The sequence below is a fragment of the Hesperophylax consimilis genome, chromosome 3 (genome assembly GCF_061612785.1).
Source record: "Hesperophylax consimilis isolate HC1 chromosome 3, BYU_Hcon_1.0, whole genome shotgun sequence".
Classification (NCBI taxonomy): Eukaryota; Metazoa; Arthropoda; class Insecta; order Trichoptera; family Limnephilidae; genus Hesperophylax; species Hesperophylax consimilis.
In genome coordinates this window covers 30,681,162-30,687,881 of record NC_142838.1, presented here as the reverse complement: position 1 = coordinate 30,687,881, position 6,720 = coordinate 30,681,162, and the positions used below count along the sequence as shown (strand labels likewise).

Genomic DNA, 6,720 nt, shown 5'->3' with positions numbered 1-6,720 from the left:
AAATCTTTTCGTCCAAATTAGAACAGAACTTCAAGTATGTTTTTAGACACAGCACTTTATAGCGTAGTCAGTTCTTTCTCAAATTAACCCGATTTGAAAATTATTTCAAACCTACATAGATATGTATTGAGTTTCTTTTACAAATAATTCTCATAAAAAGCGTTTGAAAATAACAGCTCGCGATGTGGGTACCTACTAGCTAAACTTTGCTAAGAAAACTACCATTGTTTACCTGGATTACGTTATTGCAATACTTTAAAGCTTGTGGCTACTGTATATGTAGTAACAAGAGATGTTCTCGTTAAGCTCTGCCATCGTGAATATTATTTTTGCTCGTGGCTATATTCAACTGATGGTTAGGAAACCAAAATATGGTCAGTACTGAATAAGAGAACAACAAACACTTCTGGCAGTGGCGGCTCGTGACTTTTGATTATGATAGAGTGCTAAGTTTGAAAAAATTCGACACCATTGATGATGTTGACGTCAAAACCTTTTTTTAATTCAATTTTTGTATGAAGATTTTCAGGAAATTTCAGTTTAGTCGTGCGCCACATGGATTTCCTGAAAATCTTCAAACAAAAAACCAAAATTTAAAAAAAAAAAAAAACGTTTTCAGCTGCATCAATACATCAATAATGCTATTTTTAAAATTAGCAGTCTAGCACACCCAAAAAGTCACGAGCCGCCACTGCTTCTGAGGCTTCATATTTATTATGATCACACTAAAAAGAAAATTATTATCATCACAATGCCAACTGAGGCAATATTATATTACAGGCAGCGGTAGCAATATACATTCTTGATGTTGCTGTGTTCTATGGTACAGAGAGTAATGCTGCAAGGATACAAGTGCCACTGTACCTACATATTACTGATGCTTATCTTAAATTTAAATTACTTGTACGTTTTGTCGGAGTACCTACCTACCGATGTACATTTCCTCTCTAGGAGACACAACCTTGTTTCGCGGGAGGATAATGAATTACCAAACAGGAACCAGGGTTGTCGCATTACCCAATGCAATAGCAAGATTAGAATAAATAATGTTAATTATAAGGCTGTTGCAGTGTTTGATTTTTTTTTAATCGTTCTCCACGGACTTTACCAGTGGGTAACAAGATGCTGTGGCGGAAGCGAATTAACAAACCTATGTATTTCTTTGCACTTGCACGTGATTTTTTAATATGAACCTCTCGATATGGTACCTTCTTGCATGAAAAAAACTTTCAAAAAACAATTGTCATTGAGATATTGAGGTTTCTCTAAATAAATTTTATAACTCCTTATTTGAAAGAAAAACCGGTAATTTGATTTTTTCAATTATTACATCGTAAGATTATTTAATTTTTTTTATTTATTTCATGATTATTTCACTTGATCGTGTCTTTCTCAGTGATAATTATTTCATGTAAATGCTTGGTTTAGTGTCCGAAATGTATTACAGGACATAAAATATCTCTCTCTCTGGTTTCAATCCTGGGATTGGTTTGCAGCAATTTCATCTAATCTCCTCTTCCATTCTTCCCTGTCTTGTGCGGCTCTTTTGACTTCTGCGTATGATGAGCAGCGCACGTCCACCAGCAGGTCCTCCAGGTACTCTCGGCGTGGGCGTCCCCTAGAGTTGGTCCCCTCGGTCATACCCTCCATTATGACATGCAAGAGGCCTTCTTGTCGTATAACATGGCCGATCCATCTTGCACGCCTTTCGGACAAGGTCCTGAGCAGGTGCCTTCCTCCTTCGATTCTTTGGAGAACCTCCTCATTTGTAATATGGTCTCTCCAGGAAATTCCTAACAGTCTTCTATAGGACCACATCTCAAAAGCCTCTAGTCTCCGTTTATTTCTTTCGGATAGGCACCATGTTTCGCAGCCGTACATCAAGATACTCCATACATAGGTCTTGATCAGGAGTATTCTCAGTTTTAGGTCTTTATTATTCGATTCTATTATTTTCGACCTTTTATTGAATGCAAGCCTAGCCTGATGTATACGGCTGTCGACCTCGCTCTTAGACCGACCGTCCCATGTTATTTTGCTCCCGAGGTAGACAAACTCCTTGGTGTTCTTTAGTGGAACTCCTGCCATCTCTACTCTCATATGATGTTGCGTTCGGCCTACAGTCAGCAGCTTTGTTTTGTCTTTATTTATCTTCATGTTGTAGTTGTTTTGAAGAATGCTTTGCATGGTTGTTAAGGCCTCTTGCAGTTCTTCTTCGCTTTCAGCAACCAAAGCAATATCGTCAGCAAACCTTATCATATCCACCTTTTGCCCGTGTATGTTTACACCTTTTCTGTGACTCATTCTCTCTCTCAAGTCATCAATCGCACTCTGTATATAAGCATTAAAAAGAACAGATGACAGAGAGCATCCCTGTCTCACCCCTTGTCTTATACTGGCTTCTTTTGTTTCATTGTCACATCTAATTATAGCGGCCTCATTCTTGTATAGCGCCTGGATTATTCGTCTATCTCTATATTTTATATCAATTCTCTTCAGAATCTCGAAGAGTCTTTTCCATTCTACTTTGTCGAAAGCCTTCTCCAGGTCTATGAATGCGATGAATGTGTTTTGGTTTATTTTTATTCTTTTTTCTAGTAGTATTCGTAGCGACAATATTGCTTCTCTGGTTCCTACACCTCTTCTAAAGCCATACTGGTCTCCGGAAAGGATGTTCTCTACTTTTGGTTCGATTCTATTTAGAATGATATTAGTCAATATTTTTGAGGCATGGGATATTAGGTTAAGAGTTTTGTGTTGTTCACATTTCGTCGTGCCTACCTTCTTTGGTAATGCGAAAATTAGGCATTTCTCAAAATCCTCTGGTATCTCTCCAGTCTTATACATGGTTTGTATCATTTTAAACAGGGCATCTGTGGTTCCTTTTCCTGCTGGCTTAATTAGTTCAGCCGGAACGTCATCGATTCCAGGTGCTTTCCAGTTTTTGAGATTTTTCAGTGCGAGGTCAAACTCTTCTCTAGTGATTGGATCTCCCAAATCATCTGCGTCTACCTCATTTTCTCTTTCTATCAATGTTTCGTTGTCACAATTTCCCTTTCCATTGTACAGCATTTCGAGATATCTTTTCAACCTTTCTCCTATTTGGTCATTTTCGAAGAGTATTTTACCGTCTTCTCCTTCTATTGCATTACCCTTTCCAACTCTCATCCCAAAGAAGTCTTTCACCGCAGCGTGAGCTCTTTCTACATTTCCTCTCTTGAGGTCGTCGTTTATCTCATCGTATTTATTCTGGTAGAATGTTTCTTTGGCTATTCTTGACTCTCTATTTATTTTGTTTCTCAGCACTTTATATTCCTTTTGTGATTCAGCTCTTTTATCATTTTTGAGCTCTCTTCTATCTTTTATCATATTTAGGATCTCATCGGTTATCCATTCCTTCCTTGCTTGGGGTTTTTTCTTGCCTATAGTTTCCTCTGCCGTAGTTATAATCTTCGTCTTTATCACTTTCCAGATCTCATTCACGTTCTCCTCTTCCATTAAGTTGCACTCTTGCGTCTTTTCCCTAAAAGTGTCGCTGATCTCTTTTATCTTTAATACTTTTGTATCCCATTTGAAATTATTTCTCAATTTTATTTTTTTCAGTTTTAGAAGACTTTTGGCCATTACCATATTATGGTCACTATCTATATCTGGGCCGGAATAGCTTCTACAGTCTTTTATTTGGTTTTTAAATCTATGTCTAACCATTATATAGTCTATTTGCAGTCTTTTTCTGTCTCCAGGGAATTTCCAGGTGTATCGCTGTCTTGGGTGGTGTTGGAAACAAGTGTTTGCTATCACTAATTTGTGTTTTTCGCAGAATTCTGTCAATCTGTTTCCTCTGTCGTTTCTTGCACCCAGCCCAAAGGGTCCAATGCAAGTTCCTTCACGTCCTTCTCCTACAACAGCATTCCAATCTTCTAGGAGAATCAGATTTTCACCTGCTTTTATCTCTGATATAAGTTTATCTAGCGAACTGTATACCTCCTCTACTTCTTCTTCGCTATGACTAGATGTTGGCATATATACTTGGATAATTACAGTGTCTACAGGCTTTGTTTCTATTTTGACTAGAATAATTCTTACGCTATATTGCACGTATCCCTTAACCCGTCGTCCCCACTCCTTGCACAGCACAACGCCTACTCCTCCTTGGCCAGGTTTATCATTTATGCATCCTGTGTGGATGATTCTGTAGTCGCCACTCCAGAAGTCTCCACAATTGGGCCATCTCATCTCTGCTATACCTAGGGCATTCAAATTTACGTTTTGCATCTCAGCTTTCAGATTATCCAGTTTGCTGTTTTGCAATAATGTGCGGACATTCCACGTTGAAATGAATAAAAATATATTATGGTTTATTTTTTTACTAATTTTCATTTTAGCTTTTTGTATATCCTAGTTTACAAATGTCTAATTTATGATAACTTATTTACAATATTACATTTTTATTATTTTGTACATTTTCTCTTTATTAAAATTGCAGTTTTCGTGGGTTGTGTCTCAATGTTGTGTCTAAATACTAGTACGTAGGTAATAGGATATGTTTATGGTAGTTTTAGAATAGATGTACACTAAATATAAAATTTTAAGATAAAATATAATTTTTAAGAAGTAATATGGCTCCTACAATTCAGCTTAAATCTCAATTAAAAATCAATTGGTACAAACTATAGTTTCTGACATTGAATTATAATATTGGATTCCTGTATAATAAACTTTTTGTGTATTGATAAATAAATTAGTAGGTAGGTATTTAAGTACTTAATTGCAATTACAAATCTCATGATTTCAGATGAAATTTCGGTTTTGATTTAGAGAAAGTTATAAACATTGCATTTGTGTGCGAGATAAACTGTTGACAGAACTACTACAGTCTTAAAGATTCCCTAATGCGCCTCTGCAGCGCTGGTGTAGCTATACGCTGAGAAGGCCTATGTATTGCATGGGTTAAAATATTTAATCAAAATAATATTCATGCAAAATTTTTTTAGACTTTACCACTTTTGCACCACTTTGTTCCAATCCTCAAAAATACGGTCATTTTTGCACTTGGCGTTTAGTTGTCAACTTCACGCTTCTTCAGATGACATTTACGTCATTGACCCAGTCTGCTTTGAACTGCTTCGAAATTTGGTCAATTTGATTAAGCGTTCTGTTTTGGCTTTGGTAAATCGATATTTCGATTTCAAATATTCCTCTGATAGTGCTTCCAATGGGTAATACTGCTTTTTTACATTTTGATTGCGCTACCGATCGATGTTTTTTAAATCAATCAATTTTTTAAGACCAAGTACGCGATCTCCCTCATAATGCCATAGTAGTATTACGTCCCTAATCCTGGGGGTCGGGCAGTTTAAAATTATGTCAGCTAATAATACTGTGATATTACGGCCGGTATACGCAGTACGATTGTGTGTACCGTTTTCTACTAGCCTGTTCTTATCCCTCTGTATAATCTATTATGCGTAAGACGGCTAGTGTACAACTTCTATGCTGGACACTAAACCAAGCATTAACATGAAATAATAAAGTTTTCGAGAAAGACATAGCACGATCAAGTGAATCAAATAACCCGCTAAAACATAAAATAATACTGATGTATTTATTGTACAAACTTTTATTGCATGAAATAAAAATTAAAAAGTCATTGTCGCATTTTATTATATCAGAAGAGTGGGTACCTACGTATAAGACGATGTATGATTGCAAAAGAAACAAGGAGTGTATGCAGTGATAGAGTTGTTTTTCTGTCTATCCTCTCTGCATACCTCTGCGGAGAAACAGCGTACGTAATGGTTCGTTAGCTCTTTTCAGTCAAATAAAAGAGACAAGGAGAAAAAAAAGATTTATCACGTAAACCAATAGAAAATATGTTTTTTTTTGTAAACAAGATAAAAAAGATTTATCACGATAACCAATATAAAATACCTATGTTGTTTTTTTTGGTTAACGTGATAAAAAAGATTTATCACGATAACTATTATAAAATTATTTTCATACTATTTTCGGTTTACTTGAGATTCGTTTGAATTATAAACGTAGACATCAATATATTCTGTATACAGATCAACTTCATCTGCATCTGTTTAGAGCACATCTACACAAATTTTATACAAAGTATATAACATTCCAATGCTATTCCATAAAAAGTTTTTGTATTCATTGAAAGAATTCAAAACAATGCAAGCGCACTATCGGGCGCGCATGTGCCGCATAATGTTATTGTACCATAATAATTACTATATCTGATGTAGCATCGGTGGTTCAGTGGTAGAATGCTCGCCTGCCACGCGGGCGGCCCGGGTTCGATTCCCGGCCGATGCAATTTTTTTGGATGTTTTCTTTTAATTTTTTATTTATTTCGGCATAGGCAGTACATTTTATTAAAAGTGATAATTAATAACATTTTATGTAAATTATAATTGCGATAATATTCTTTTAGGCGTGGAGCCTTAATTTTGTTTAAAAAATATGGAAGATGCATTTTGTGAGGTTTGCCTAGGTTTTGGTCTCGGATGCGTTTGCCCACTTGGCGGGCCGGATCGTGAGAGACTAGTTGAGGGAGACCTTTTTGAGACTTTCAAACCATCGCCTTGCACCGCAGTGGGAGGGATGGATTCATAGGTCATTTTTCCTTGGCAGAACTTCCCCTCCTTCCTTTTCCTGTCTCCCACAGAGCATCCCCAAAGATGACATTGGACGTAAGGATTTTTGAAG

At 36.4% G+C, this 6,720-nt stretch overlaps 1 non-coding gene across 1 annotated transcript; it reads left to right on the top strand.

The window, feature by feature from the left end:
- Positions 1-6,256: 6,256 nt before the first annotated feature.
- TRNAG-GCC (transfer RNA glycine (anticodon GCC)) lies at positions 6,257-6,327 on the top strand. Its single transcript has one exon. It is a non-coding gene; the product is annotated as a tRNA-Gly (tRNA).
- The last annotated feature ends 393 nt before the right edge of the window (positions 6,328-6,720 follow it).